Source organism: Nelumbo nucifera, chromosome 6 (genome assembly GCF_055504915.1).
Source record: "Nelumbo nucifera cultivar China Antique chromosome 6, China Antique-T2T, whole genome shotgun sequence".
In the NCBI taxonomy this organism is placed as follows: domain Eukaryota; kingdom Viridiplantae; phylum Streptophyta; class Magnoliopsida; order Proteales; family Nelumbonaceae; genus Nelumbo; species Nelumbo nucifera.
In genome coordinates, this window is record NC_142654.1 from 65,090,483 (window position 1) to 65,107,302 (window position 16,820).

A 16,820-nucleotide genomic window follows, 5' to 3' on the forward strand; every position below is an offset into this window, starting at 1 on the left:
GGTGATGTTCCTGTGAGGCGCCCATATATGAGGAACAGATCCCGTCACGGCCCTGACCATTTTTGTTTGGACTCCAGAGCAGTTCAATTGATGCCTACAGATCCGGGTACGGGTTAAGATATATATGGTCGGTCGGTAAACGATACTGTAAAGGTTTAAAATAGCGATCCCTAAAATTTACAACTTACAAGAGACTGCACTGCGGGTACAACCGTACCCTTTTGAACTTTCATGCCTCGGGCCTCGAGTGGTCTGGGCCCATATTATGTTTTTCGAAACTTGGGCCCATATAAGATACAATGGACGAAAGGCCTAATAAATCCAAAATGTGGAACCTGTGGGTTCTAAATCGAATATCTGTTAAGACAAAAAATAAAAGGAAACAATCAAATGGGAAATGATCATCCTTATCCCACTAACAGGTCATTTTGTGGAATGGATAATTGCAAAAAGGAGTCTACTATAAATAAAAATATGTATACTATAAATGCATACAAAAATAATATAAAATATAAGATTTTGTATTCACACTCTTTTTACAAAATCACATAATATATAATAAAAATACATAGAGTATATATTTAGCATCGATGTTGTAGATACAACATTGTTTTCTAAGAATGGTGTCTTTTTCTGTTTGGAAATGTTGTTGCTAGGTAGGACGTTTTCTAGAGCAATAACAACACTTTCTATTTGGTACCAAAGCTCCATATCTATTTTCAGCACCGATACCCATTATAGGAAGGAAGTCTACATCACTGCCACATCATGTCCTCATTGGTAACAACGAGCTGCAATCTGATAAAATGTTAAGTTCGATGTTGCTCTAAACCACGCCTTCTCGATTTCCAAGGTGTGGCTTGGAGCATCATTTTTTATGGAAAAACAGTTCCAAACATATTGGTGTTTTCTGAAGTACTGTTTTTACAACGTAGCACTAATGTGTCACCGTTTTCTGGAGCAATGGCGTCAATACCAAACAAACGCATAAAATATAAGGTTATGCACTTTATACATTTGTATTTGTACTCCTTTCAAATTAAGCCTAAAAGGTAAATGTTAATATTATTATATAGTAAAAATTGTATAACCATTTTCTTATCTCTCTCTCTAAGGTAAAAGTTGTATTATATTTGTACTCCTTTCCTCCTCACAAAATGGATCATCACAACACTTTCAGTCGTGCATTGGGAACATCCTCCCATGAATGAAAACATACAAAAATTTTATCTGGATTTGCTCCCTCTCATAGAGCACCTCATATCAATCTCAAAGCATGTTGTAGTCTTGCATTGGAAATATCTCTCCATGAAAGATAACATACAAGCATAAGTGGTAATTGTATTCCCAATATGTTGTTGTAGCCTACAAGTGTTGTGAGCTAAGGTTGGTGTGAGGCACACTCTAAGGCTATGTTTGGTTTGAAGGAAAAGGTAGGGAAAAGAAAGGAAAGCTAGGGAAATCTATACAAGATCTATGAAGGTTTCCTTAACTTTCCTTTCCTTTCCCCACTTTTTCCTTCAAACCAAACATAGCATAAGAGAAACAAATTCGGAGTCTACAAATAAGGAGTTGTTCCCTTCAAGTGTTGTGAGGTTGGTGTCAAGATCAATTTTATGAGGAAATCCAAACTTATAAAAGTTGAAAGAAAAAAAGAAAAAAGAAAAAAAAAAACTTCATATAATAGAATATGAATAACAATTAGGACATCCCGACCATGAATAGATGACTAATCTATAATTGCACATTGATTTTTAAGCCCTCCAATTCTCCAACTAAAAGTAAAAAATATAATAATCAAAATTAGTATGTTATAAACCAATGGAATAAATAATCTATCAAATTCACATTTATCAAAAGATGATTTGACTTAACAAATAACATTTTAATATAATAACTATTTTAGTACTTAAATTTTATAATCTGAACATGATATGTATCTTAAAATTTTTATATATTTTTTATATTATTAATTAAATAACAACATACTTATTATTTACAAAAAAAAATTATAAAAGATTCAAAAACATAATATTAAATTGAATCTATCAATTCTACTAATCAACATTTATATCAAAAACAATTTTTAATTTCAGAAAATTTATAAAAGTAAAAATATTAATAATGGAATAATTATTTTAGTGATTAGAACTATGAATTTGCATATGATATGTATCATATAAATTTTGAGTTGAGATTATATATTTTTATAAATTATCAATTGATATTTTAATTTACATTTGGGAGTTTAATATTTGGTTAACCTTTTTTGTTAATTTAAAAAGAATAAATGGAAAAATAGAAAATAATTAGTATAATAATTAAAATATAATAGATGCATATGTTTTGTGTCTTAGAATCTTTGTTGGCATAATCAATAAAATTCTGTGATATCTATACATCTTGCTATTTTAATTTAATATAGTTTTTCATATACATCATTAAAATATACATTTCCTAGGTATTTATACAGTTATACATTATTTCTATCTATCTGGCTTAAATTTAGTTTTATTAATGCATTTATGGAATTTGTATGTATTTTCCTAACATATCCAAGGTTTTAAAAGGTTAAATGCATAATTGAGGCATAATGGCCTAAAAAGGTGAGGCGTAAGTCCCAAGGCATTGCGAGGTGTAAGCCTAAAAAATTAATTAAAATTTATAAATGATAAAAATGGCATGTAATAACCAAGTTAGAATGGTGGAAGGTATAAACATTCATAAAACATAAGTTTATAAGTAATAAGTTTTAACTTTTAAGCATTAAATAAATTGATAATTAATCATTTAACAATTATAAGCACTTTACGTTTTATGTTTCAAAATGCAATCTTATGGTATTTATTCATCTAAAGAATCATCTATATAATGGGCATTAGATTTATGGTCATCCAATGGTTGGAAATAAAAGAAACAATGTAGTTAATTTGATCCATGCAAAAAAAAATCAATAAAAAGAAAAATAAGTCCCTTAGGAAAAGAAATGAGAAAAACAATAAACTTGGGATGTTGAATTAGAATATTAAGAAAAAAATTCTACTTGATTTATCCGAGAGAAACTAATAATTTGGAAGTATTTTTTATATATTTTTGATAAGGGACAATTTGGCCTATCAAATAATATGATGACACGTGGAGCGACGAAGTGACACGGTGACACCTCAGTGACCTCGAACACCTTAGTGATCCTAGTCACCTCGGGCACCTTGGTTCACACAACTAAACCAAGGCCCGAGTAGTTCATTACAACCACCAACCTGCCGAAGTGCCACATAGCCTCCTTTCAAGTCAATTGTCTCTAATCTCCTTGGGATCACAACATATGTCAACGGATTTTATCTTCTCGTCGCCCAAATTGAACGGACCTGGATAAGCCTTATCAACTTACTCAGAGTCCATCTTTGGGTGCAAAACCAACTCCGGACTAGATGGGCCGATGATCTTGGGCATGTATCGTGAGACCCATGACACCTTTCCTATGTAAGGGCCTCACCTCCAGCCTCACAAGGTACGTGAGGTTAAACTCTTTAAGATCTCTACTAGCTCTCAGCTCTCTCTAGATCTCCACATCGCTAACTTAAGCATTAGAGTGCCCACACTGGGTAAAAGCACCCTAGATACTTTGATGGTTTTGTTTTGTAGTTCGGCCAAGCCACATCACTAGCCCGACGTCCGAGTTGTCCTCTAGTAGGGAGCGTTCATTAATGCTTTCCATTAATACTTTCCACTTCTCTAGACTATCTATAGGAGAGGAAGGAGTTTGACACCAATGCTTTCCATTAATGCTTCAAACTCTACCGAATGTTGGTGAGGTCGGTGTACCCCGAGCTCGATCTTACGCCCATATAGTCTTTGGCCTGTACCGATGAGATGACAAATTAGGTCGATCTGGAGCCTGATTCTGAGGATGAAAAAGTCAAGGTTGGCGAGGGAGCCGAGGTCAGAGTCGACTTAAATGCTGTTGGAGAGGATGTCGCCGAAGGGGATTCTACCAATGTGATTGGTGATGGGGGCGAGGAGTCCCAAGATGTCTAAATCATTTCTACCTCTTTTCTTGGACCCCCTGTTAATATGTAAAGTGCCAAGCCTCTGAGCTCGGCCTAAGAAACTTTTCTCTTTCTTTTATGTTTTGATGACAATGTAATCATTTTCTTATGTTCAATGAAGTAAACTTTTTTGCACACCTCATATCTTTCTTCTTTTGAATTTCTTTTGAACTTGAAACTTCACAAAAATATTCTAAGTATGGGATTAATCTGAGGTGCCTAGGTGCCGAAGTGACTAGGCATAGCATGTGATATAACCCAAACTACCTATGTGCCAAAGCGACTAGGCACATCGAACTACCAATGTCATTGCTAAGTTGGCATAGGGGGCCTTTAAGCTAAAAGTGACTTGGCGTCCCCTTTGAGATGTAGTTTAGCCGATGTGCTTCATAATGCAGGTCGGCTCGACCAGGTTACCAAGGCGGGTGGTCTCTTTCTATACTTAGTGAAATTTTTAAAGTTATGGACGCTGACTCTCAAGCCCAAATGTAGTACCTCCTTAGATTATCCATGTTCCAGGTACGGGGTACTTGCTTCCCCTCCAACATCTTAAGCTTGTATGTTCCTTCACCGATCACCGTTAGTACTTTGTAGGGACCTTCCTAGTTTGGTCCTAGCTTACCTACATTGGGCTTAGGTACCATAATTTTTTGAAGTACTAGGTTGCCAATTCGGAAATGGCGTCTCTTGACTTGGGCATTATAGTACTGAGCTATTCGTTGTTGGTAGGCCATAGTCTGGATATAGGCTAAGTCTCGGACTTCTTCCATGAAATCGAAGTTGGTCCACAACTCATCATCATTAGCCTCCTCGTCATACGCCTCAAATTGTAAGGTGGGCACTTCGATCTCGATAGGGATGATAGCCTTCGTTTCGTACATCAGATTAAAAGGGGTATCTTCGGTTGCCATTTTGATCATAGTTTGGTAGGCTCAAAGAACGCTAGGTAGCTCGTCCACACACAAACCCTTAGCTCGGGAAAGCCGAGCTTTAAGTCTGCAAAGGATTGCCTTGTTCGTTACCTCGGCCTAACCATTTGCTTGGGAATGAGCTACCGAAGTGAAATTCTACTGGATTCCCATCTCGGCACACCAATTTTGGAATTTGATGTCCTTGAACTACTTCCTGTTGTCTAATATCAGCACCTTTGGAAGTTTGAATTTGCACACTACGTTCCTTCAAAAGAAGTTTTGTAAATTCCGGGTTGTGATTGTCACTAGTGGCTTGGCTTCTACCCACTTCGTGAAATAGTCAACTGCCACGACCAAGAACCTTCTCTGCTTGGTCGCAATTGGAAAATGACCGAGGATGTCTATCCCCCACTGAGTGAACAACCACAGGTTGGTCAGGTATTTTAGGTTGATAGCAAGCTGGTGTGGTATATTAGTGTGCCTCTAGCATTTGTCACACTTTTGGACGAGCTTGAGTGCATCCGCCTTCATTGTAGGCCAGTAGTAGCCTTGCCTTAGCACCTTTTGGGCAATCGCCCTACCCCCAGGTGTCCTCCACAAAGACCCACGTGGATCTCATGTAACACCTAGCTTGCCTCGATAGGACACAAGCAACGCAGGTAGGAGAGCGTAAAAGACCTGTAGTACAGTTGCTCGCCAATGATGACATAGCAAGCTGACTATTGCTCTGCCCTCCAAGCTACATTGTGATATGTTGATAGGGTCTTGTGGTGCAGGTATTCAACGAGCGGATCCATCCAGCTCGTCTCTACTGCCAGAACAGGAGCAATCTCTTCTGCCACCCTTTCTATGCTGGGTTGTAGCAAGTCTTCAACGTAGACCGTTCTCATAACTTTTGTTGCACTAGCTGGCTTTGAAAGAGCATTAGCTTCTGTGTTCTTGTTCATCGGTATCTATTGGATATACACGGAGTGAAAGTCGGGCAGGAGCTCCCTCACCTTGGCCAAATAGGCCGACATGGCGGGCTCCCGGTCCTCATACTACCCATTGACCTGGTTTGCTACCAATTGAGAATTGCTACATACCACGATGTGCTTTGTGCCAACCTCATTTGCCAAGGTCAGCCTAGCTATCAGTGCCCTATACTCCACTTCGTTGTTTGATGCTTCGAATGAAAACAAGAGGGCATACCGCGTTGGTGAGATGAGCCCGTAAAATATCAACCCTAGCCCCGCTTCCGCGTTGGTTAGATGAGCCATCAACATGGAGGATCCAAGGCTCCCCGTCCCAGCCCGTGACTTCCCAAGCAAAGATGGGTGTCACACTAGTTGATGCCTCCGAAGTGGTGGCAGGCTCAACCACTCTAGGGGTTGGTATGTTGAATGTGCACTCAGTGACAAAGTCGGCCAGGACTTGCTTTTTGATTGATGGGCGCGGCTCAAACCAGATGTCATATTCACTTAGCTCGATGGCCCTCTTCGTCAACCTTCATGAGACCTCGGCTTCTGAAGGACATCCCTCAGAGTTCGGTCAGTCAGGACTACGACGGTATGGGCGTGAAAGTATGCTTGCAACTTCTGAGCTGCACAGGGCGTCGGCCTCAGCGTTCTCCGACCTAGGGATTTGTTTGATGAAGTGTGACTGGAAGTTGAGCAGGGCCTCTCTAACTTTGGCTAAGTAGGCGACCATGGTCGGCTCGCGAGCTTCGTACTCGCCAGTGACCTGGTTGACCACGAACTGGGAGTCACTGCAGATAACGATGTGCTTGGCTTTTACTTCTCTGGCTAAGGCTAGTCCAGCTATCAATGCCTCATACTCTGCTTCATTGTTAGATGCTGCGAACTCGAAGCGTAGCGCATACTCCAGTTTCGTACTGCTTGGGCCGTGCAGAACTATTCTGGCTCCGCTGCCCTGTTGGTTCGTTGGGCCATCTACATGAAGGATCCAAGGCTCCTCATCCCAGCTCGCGCTTGGCCAAGCTAGGAGAGATGCCACACTGGCCGCTACCTCACGGGGCTCGGACTGAACCAGCCTAGGAGCTTCGGGCCAACCCGAACTGGGGACCTCGTGCTCAATCGGCTAGGGAACTTCGGAGCCGAATGTGCACTCGGCGATGAAATCTGCTAAGGCTTGAGCCTTAATGGCAGTTCGCGGCTTGTACTGAAGGTCGTACTCGCTGAGCTCAATGGCCCACTTCGTTAACCGACCAGAGACCTCGGGCTTAAGTAAGACTTGCCTCAGAGGTTTGTTGGTGAGGACGATAACAATATGAGCTTGGAAGTACGAGCGGAGCTTCCGAGCTGCAATTACCAGTGCAAATGCTAGCTTTTCTATCTCCGGGTATCTCATCTCTGCTCCCTGCAATACTTTACTAACATAATAGATGGGTCATTGGACCCGATCTACTTCATTTATTAGTACCGAACTGACCACTTTGTCGCTCGCCGAGAGGTACAATTCTAAAACATCGCTCTCCTCGGGCCGGGTTAAGGTTGACACACTAGCGAGATATTTCTTGAGCTCGTCGAATGCAAGTTGGCAGTCTTGGGTCCATTCGAACCCTTTGCTCTTAATTGCCTTAAAGAACGGCTGACAGCGGTCAGCCGATTTAGACATGAAGCGGCTTAGGGCGGCTATGCGGCCATTCAACCTCTGAACCTCCTTCAACTTTCGGGGTGGTATCATATATAAAATGGTCTTAATCTTATCCGGGTTGGCCTCAATGCCGTGCCGGTTAACAATGTATTCTTGGAACTTGCCCGAGGTCACACCGAATACACACTTGTTTGGGTTCAGTCTCATATTAAACTTACGCAGAATTTCAAAAACAGAATGCAAATCTTGTATTAATTCATGTGAGAATTGAATTTTGACGACCATGTCGTCTACATAGCATTCTACTTTTCTGCCGATTAACGATGCAAACAATTTATTTACCAGCCTTTGAAAGGTTGCCCTTACGTTTTTCAACCCGAAGGGCATAACCTTGTAACAGTATAGGCCGAATTCCGTGATGAAGGCAGTCTTTCTTCTTCATCCGCCGGGTCCATCTTGCCCGAATAGGCATCCAAGAAACTTAGCAACACGTGCCCTGAGGTCGCGTCCACTAGGCGGTCAATTTTGGGGAGTGGGAAGCAGTCTTTTGGGCAAGCCTGGTTCAGGTCGGTGTAGTCGACGCACATGCGCCACTTGCCGTTGGCCTTCTTTACCAGGACGGGGTTGGCTACCCAGCTCGGGTAATGGACTTCTCTTATGAAGTCAGTTGTGAGGAGCTTCTCGACCTCCTCGTCGACCGCTTTCCAGCGCTCTGGGGCTAGGTTACATTTCTTCTGTCTAACGAGCCTAACTACAGGATCAGTATTTAGCTTGTGAGTTATGAGTTCGGGGTCTATACCGGGCATCTTTGCCTTGGACCATGCAAAAATATCTAAACTTTGAAGTAATAAACTTAGCAGTTTGGATCGTAGAGGTTCCTGGACGGAAGCGCCGATCTGAAGCGTCCAAGCTGGGTCTGCTGCTGAGGTCAGAACTGCGACTGTTTCTTCTGTGGGCGCGACTCGTTATTCACCTTGCTCCATAGGCCGCTCCAGCTCGAGGTCATTGGCCACCTTGGTTTTTCCCTTCAGAGCGGCGACGTAGCACTTGCGGGACTCGAGCTGGTTGCCTTGCGCTACCCCCACACCGAAGTCTGTTGGAAACTTCATAGCCAAATGGTAAGTGGAGACCACCGTCTGTAGGACTTGGGTGATCGGTCGACCTATTATGGCATTGTATGGGGAGGGGGTCGCGACCACGAGGAAGTCGTGTTTGAATCTGACCACACAAGGCCTTGTGTCGATTTCCACAGGTACTGTTATTTCCCCTAGGGGCCGGACTTCTTCTCCGCTGAAGCCCACCAAAGGAGTGTCTGTAGGCTTCAGGTCGCCTCTCTGCAACTGAAGCTGGTCAAACGCCGCTTTGAAGAGGATGTCGGCTGAGCTGCCCGAGTCGACGAGTACGCACCTGACCTCGAAGTCGTTGATTCTTATCTTTATTACGAGCGCATTATCGTGGGAATAGTGGACCCCTCGTGCATCATCTTCTGTGTGAAAGAATTGTAGGATCCATCTAATGGACGCCACAAAGGTTTCGGAATGGGTGGGCGAATTTCAAAAATTTTCCTACCTTCTTCCAACTGGGAATTATATTCCCTAAATTTAGAATACAATATTCAAGGATCCTACTTGAACCATAATCAAACCAGAACTGTACCAAAAGACAAATGGGAGGAATATACCTGATCCGGAGAAGCAGTATCTCCCAAAGTTGGTGTTCACGCCCAAAGAATGCACCAAGAACCGTTCCTGCTGAAGATGACACAGCTGTGGATGGAACAGACCCAGCAGGGTGCGTCCTACACACTAGATCCTTCACAAGGATCCTCTGGAAACACTAAACACTGAATCTGTTTAGTCTTTGTTGCAAGACTAATGTCAAGAACAGATTTCTTGACTTTCTTTTTCTGCAAAGATCAAATTTTGGAAGGGTAGATGGCAGCGGCAGGAGGTGGAGAACTCCAAGAGTGAAAAAGGGCTGAACTGCTTCTTCTTCCTTTTCTGGAGTATGAATGAGATCCTTTCTCAAATCGCAGGAGATATCCTATATCTCTTCAAAAGGTGGTTCGAAATTTGATGATTTCTCTCTCTTAGGGTTTCTCCTCCTTTATTCTTGATTAAGAAACCTCCTAATGAGGAGTTATCCTAATCCAAATCAGTATTTGGATAGGGAATTATTTTAATCCTATTTGCAGATAAAGTCAGCTTACTCCTGATCTTATCAGGAGGTTACCAGATTCAAATCCAATTTGAATTTGGTCTCCAAGAGTGGATAAGGCTAAAGGACCAATCCTTTTACTAACATTAATCTCAGATTCGCCCCATGGATGGGTGATCATATCAGCCCACCTCGAAATGGGTTTTCGGCCCATTAAGTGTTCAGTGTCTAAATACTTTCCAATCTGCTGCACAGTTGGGCTTCTTTGTATAGCGTGGGACCCAAGCATTGATCTACACACCAGCCACATGGGTTCGGCCCAGCCTTTAATGCAAGGCCCAGCCGAATTCATTGAAAAACTCAATGAACCCCTTAAGTCCATCACATGGACCCTATGGGCCCAACACTTACATTAAGTGGTCCCTGGGCCAAGCCATCTTATAAAAACCCAGGGACTGTGGGCAGGTGCAAGATTAGCCCATCAGGTATTATCCTAAATGGTCTTACACTTAACCTCTCAGCCCTTAATGATCAAGCACTGCCCGACAAGAGAGGACCTCTCCCTCGGCTGCAAGGAACAGTGCCGCACTCTCCTCTCATATGGATCCCAGGAATTAAAACCATTTGCAAACAGTTTGAAACCGTATATATATATATATATTAAATTTGCAAAACAAAATTCCAATGATTGAAATCAACTGCCGGCAGTTCGGTTTCCATCAGAGAAAGTGCATTCCCGATCATTAGCCTTTGTCCGACAAAGTGGCTGATTCTGTCACTATGATCACCCACTCAGATGAATTCTCAAACTGCCCCAACATACCCAAGTTTTGATCCCCATCTAAGGATCTCACTGATTGGCATATCAAAGACAGCCTGATCCGACACCTAGTGAAGTGTCATAATCGAGTCTAGGGGTCAGGTGTAACTTTCCAGTTTTGCCCATCTGTCTCCAAGGTCCAGGGCAACACTGGAAATCTGGTCCGGTTCAGGGATTCAAGTAATCCCATACTGCATGTGCCTCGGGTCTTACCCTGGTGGCTGAGATAGGCCATCCCAACACTTGGTGGCACACCAGTATTAGCCTTGGTAGGATAAATCTCCCTAGACTTTTCCAATGGCTGTGAACATTTAAAACTAGCACGAAACTCTATAAAAGTCCAGTTTTAGGGTTTTGTACATAATTAAACCAAACAACATGAATCAAACATGCACTTTATTTATTTCCACTAAATAACAAAAGTACATCAAATCGGATTGAAGCTAAGGGCATACAAAACTGTCTAACACTGCGAAGAAAATTGGCTCTTCTGTCCTCGGCCGCTTTGGGGGGTTCTGCTCCTCCGGATGGCCTCACGAACTGACGTCCGAGCTGCTATTGAAGTGCAACCCGCAACGATCGAACCACCTACTATCATGTGGATGGTCCCCCGAACTGGCCTCTCCTCCGGAGGCTGCCTTTGCGGTTGTTCAGCCGGCCTGCTCTGGACTCGGGAGCATCCTTATCGTGCTCCCCTTGCCGACCTGTTTTATTACTATTGCTATTATTATTTTGTACAAAGTTTCTCAAATATCCGTGACGCATGAGCTCCTCTATCTCGTCGCGGAGGTTTTTACAACTCTCGGTACTGTGACCGTGATCTTTGTGAAAACTTTAATATAGATTCTTATTTTTTTTCATTGGGATTCCCCCTCAGACGGGGTGGCCACTTCACGTACGGGGCGTCCTTGATCGCCATCAGGATTTCGGCCCGTTTCGCGTTCAGTGGGGTGTAATTAGCTCGGTCCGCTATAGGAGCTCGGAACAATTGACCTGGCTTTGCCCCCCGAACTGTATCCTTTTTCTTTCAGTTGTCCCCTTTTAATGGAAGGCTCTCCTTCCCTCTTTATTTTTTCGGGTGCGCCCTCGCCCTTTTGGTTGATCTCCTCTTTGGTGGCTATGAACCTGTCCGTAAGTTTCAGAAACTCGGTTATGGTCACTGGCTGGTTGACGACCATGCGCCATTTGAACTCTTTGTGTATCACGCCTTTCTTGGCTGCTGCAAGGCGTACGATGGGGTCCATGCACGGTATCTGCATACAAGCATCGTTGAACCGCTTGATATAGCCCCGGATGGACTCTCCCTCTCTTTGCACTATGCTGAGGAGGCTTTCTTCAGTTTGTGGGCAACGTTTGCTGGTGACGATGTGGGACGTGAAGGCTTGTGCGTACTACGCCCAACTTCTTATCGACCCAGGTGTCAAGTTCCGGTACCACGTGCGGGCTGCTCCCCTAAAAGTAGTGGAGAAGGCCACACACATGCACGACTCATTGGCTCTCGCCAGGTGCATCTGTGACTGAAAGGCATCTACGTGACATTTGGGTTAAACGACCCGTCATACTTGTCAAGAGGGGGGAGCTTGAAGTCTTTGGGCATTGGGACTGCCAGGAGTTCGGAAGGCAGGGGGATGGAACTTGATGTAACCGTTTTTGGTCACGTACCATTTTTTGTGATGTATAATTTTTTTTGGCTAAGTACCTCATGTTTGACCTGGTGGTGACGTGCCTTGGTGATGAGCTACTTGGTGGCGAACTTCCTGGGGGAGAACTGCCTAGTGGCGAACTGCCTGGTGATGCTCCCTGGTGGCGAACTGCCTAGGGGCGAACTGCCTGGTGGCGAACTGCCTGGTAGTGCTCCCTGGTGGCGAACTGCCTGGTGGCGAACTGCCCGGCAGTGCTCCCTGGTGGCGAACTGCCTGATGGCGAACTCGTCACTTGACTTGCTCCTAGGTGTTCTGCAACTCAAGAGGATGGTGGAGCTCCCTGGTGCAGCGCAACCCGACTACCCTTCGCATGAGGTGATTCTCTCTCCTTTGTAGACGGCAGGAGCTGAGGGACCTGCGGGAACTGAATCAGAGGACCCGGGGGTATTTTCCTGGCGGGGACTCTCTGATGCCTAAGTTAGCATTCTGATTACAGAGGGCTTGGAGAGAAATGGGAGAGCTAGAGAGCGGGGGTTACCATACTTTTTTATCCCCTTGTGGCTTTGGGGGTCGGAGTCCTTATATAGTGGTGCCCTCGCGGGTTAGGTGGGTGAAAAGCCTTCAAATGGTAAGACATCTTATCCCGTCAGAACCGAGGTACGGTGATGAACTCCTCGAGGTTGTCAGGTTGGCGCTTGTGCCAGGCGGCCAGGTCGGCGCCTGTCAGTCGACGGGTCGGTGTCCGGGCCAGGTTGCCAGGCCGGCGCCTGTGTCTGTCGGCGGGTCGGTGTCCGGGCCAGGTTGCCAGGTCGGCGCCTGTGTCAGTCGGCGGGTCGGTGTCCGGGCCAGGTTGCCAGGCCGGCGCCTGTCAGTCGGCGGGTCGGTGTCCGGGCCAGGTTGCCAGGACGGCGCCTGTGTCCGGGTGAGGTCGTCAGGTCGGCGCCTGTGTCCGGGTCAGGTTGTCTGGTCGGCGCCTGTGTCCGGGCCAGATTGCCAAGTCGGCGCCTGTGTCCGGGCCAGGTTGCCAGGTCGGCGCATGTGGCAGGGTAATCCGGCCAGGTCGCGCAGGTCGCACCAGGTCGCGTGTAGGCCACGCCTGGTCGCGCCAGGCCAGCCAGACCGGTGCCCGGGGGGGGACCAACTTGGTAAGTTGTTGCCTGGGGGCTTGCCTAGTTGTCACGAGGTGCCACGTGTCGCAATTTCACTGGAGGGCCAAATCTGCCCTCATCAGAACTGAGAGGAGGGGAGCTTTGACTTCGGCCGAGCTTACCTCTTCTTTGCCCCTGAGCTCGGACAAATTGCGGGTGACAGATCGGCGAGCTCGGCGGCAGCGTCTCTGCTTCTTGGTGGGCTCGGCATTCATGTTGCTCACCTCTACGCTGTCCGGAATGGTTTGTGCAGGAAGTTGCCTGGTCTGCTGGTGATGGTTGCGAACAGAGGGATCCTGCTTGGAGTTTGTTTCCAGAATCTCGAACTGGTTCTCAAGGAGTGGGGTTTCGAACTTCAACTGCCGAGGTGATGTAGACATGGCGAGCTGGGGTCCTCTCGACCTGTCCGCCCGCGGCGAGACCGGGGTAGCCGGTCTCTCTCGTCTGCCGCGAGGGGAGTCCTGGTTTTTTGGGAGGTTTTGGGGGGCCTCTCCTTGGCTAGAGGGGCGCTCGTCCTGGCGGCGAGACTTAGCTTGCTGCAAGGCTGGGTGTTGAGGCGGGAACTGCGACTGCTGAAGTTGAGGTTGAGGTAACTGGGGGAACTGCTGTTGATACTGATACTGGGAGACCTGGTGCAGTACGTGTTGTTGATAGAGCTGAAGTTACTAGAACTGTTGCATTTGGGCTTGCATGGCCCGCATGCACTGCATCAAGTCCTCCAGTTGGTTCGGGCTGGCCGCTGGGGGCACGACCGAAGTTTCAGTGAACGTCGCTCCGACTGTAGTAGGGAGTGGGGCGATGACAGGTGCCATTGTGAGAGGCACATTCAAGCTGGGATTCCATCCGCCGAGAGGGGGACGGTGAACTGTCCGATACAGACGGTAGGAAGCTAGGGTTGTTCCCTGGAGTTATCCATTTCCGTGCTTCGTCCGACGTTGCTAGAGGAAGCCATGAGTGTTGAATTTTTTCAAGGAAGAAAAGAACTGTGAAAGTTTAGAGAGAAAGGCCTTTTGAAGCATTTCCCGCAGACGGCGCGAATTGATGTAGCGCGATCCGATCACTAAGAGTGCAGATTGCGCCAATGGTTCGAAGATACCCCTTTCCTTGAGAATAAGCCCCTTATAATAGAATTCCGTTGCTTCAGGCCCTTTGACTTCTAACAGGGCAGGTATAACCGCCACTGTCAGTCTGCCACAGCCGTTACAGGCAAGGTTGAGGTGGCACGCACGAGGCCGTCGTTGTAGGGTACGTGCCTGTCAGGTTCGAGACACCCTTCTAAAGGTAACAGGCGCGACGCTATCTAACGAGGGACATGTCTGCTATCCACAGATTTGTCGGGTACGGCGGTCGAGTAGGAAGCCTTCCTGTGGTATACCGAACTACCCTTCCGCGAATTACTCTGAGCCGGGCTGTCTCTTGAGTGACGAGCTGCCTGTAGCAAGTTATGCCGAGCTGGCTAACCCAAGGTGTCTATGCCTCGGGGTGTCCAGAGATGGATCGATGCGTTCTTGCCTGGGAGTGGCCCGAGGTCCATTGGGAGGAGCTCGGGCCTTAAGAGAGGTCAGGGTGCTCCGAACTCGGGACGCCCCGAAGTGCCTTAACCCCGGGGAGGAGGTACGGGTAAGGTAGATTCCGGTGAGTAGTTTACCCGCTGAGTTGCCGAGCTGAAATCGGTGGGACTTTTCCTCCGAGTTGTGGTCACGCTCGTTATACTGTCATATTGAGTCACTGTTTAAGCAAGGTCACGCCCACGTATACCCATATTGCGAGTTCAGGCCAAATCACCCTCCATCAATATCCATGAACAACTAATACTTGTTCACAAGACAAGGAGTTACTTGGGAACAAATTTGCAATGAAGAGGTGTTAGGCACAACTTAACCTATTCATCCCATTTGCTTTACTCTTTTATATTTTATTTTATTCCTTCATTTTATTATTTAGTTGATGATGCCGCAATTTAAGTATTTTACCCATTTGACCCATACAATTGAGCTACTGATCTGGGATAGGACGAATAGCCACTCAAAATTCATGATGTTTTACAAAGATAACCCTCCACAAGTGCAAAAGTATTAATATGCCTCAAACCAATCAAGCCTTGTCCCAACCAAATGGGTAGGTTACATGAATTTTCTAGATTTTCTACTCACTTTTCCTATTCACTTTCTACCCACCGTGAATTGCAGCCATACAGAATCCTAGTAACATTAAATTAAACTTTTTAAATTAAAGAACACATGAAAGTATTTTATAAACTTTTTAAACTTCATATATTTTGCCTATATGTAGTTTACATCAGAATATGCTTTTCTCATGTTTTGTTTCTTTTGTAGGGTTTTAATGTCCAAAGAAATTGAGATAGAAATGCAACAAAAGGTTTAGGGTTGCAAGGGGAGGAAGAACTTTACCAATTTGGGATTTCTAAGTAGTTTTTTTTTTTTTAATTTTCTTTTCCATCTTCTTAAGGCCGCATTCATTTTTACTTACCTGGGTAAGCATTCATTTTTTACTAATTTACCCGTGTCACAAGAGGGTATCAGTTACCCAAGTGACTAATACTCTCTGGTATTATCATTTTCCTTGGAATCCAATATAGCAGAAAAAAAACAAGGGTATTGTGGTCAAATTACCCAGTTGGCTAACTTACTCCCCACTAAATACCGACAAACAAGGCCCAAGTGAAATTGATTACAGGGGTCAATTACATCAAACTGGGATTTCTAGGTCATTTCCTTTCTTTGTTATCTTTGGTGAAACTGATAAAAGGCATCACTGCTATTTCTTTCTTCGAGGCTTTCTGTCTATACAAACACGAAGGACAAAGATTCTAACAAAAAACTGGCTTACAAAAAAAAAAAATAAAAGGAACTAAGAACACTCGGTTATGTCAACAATCAACACTTCTTGTTTATTTTTTGATAAGTTCTCAGAAAGCAACAATGAATGAGATGAAAGGGAGGAGGTAAAAAACGATCAACCCTTCCAATGATACATAGACTAATTCATAGACACGAAAACAATAAGACACTAAACTAATAACAACCTCTACCTCCAAATTTCAGAAGAGAGAAACTTGAAGTAAATATGAGGTTTGTGCACCATAACTAAATAGAGGAGATTGCTTAATCCCAGATAGACATACAAAACATTTTAATTCCTTGTTGCATACTATTGCCCCCACCAAGTTCTTTCCAAGAGAAATTATTAAGATAAACACCAAAACTAAGTCATAATAATCGTTAAAGCCCTTTTTTTGAGATATTCCATTCATTCAAATGAGTTCATTTCTGGCTTAATCCCTTTAAGTTTTCCTACTCATCCATCTGGCCATCTTAACATTGTCAATAATACCCAATTTTTTTTTGGTCCTTTCACCCTACTTCTTTGTACTCTTTTTTACACTTTAAAACTTGGAATTACAACCAGATCAAATTGAGACTTTACAAAACTAAAAGTCCCCTTTTGACATAATCCACGGGACAAATGAAAACCTT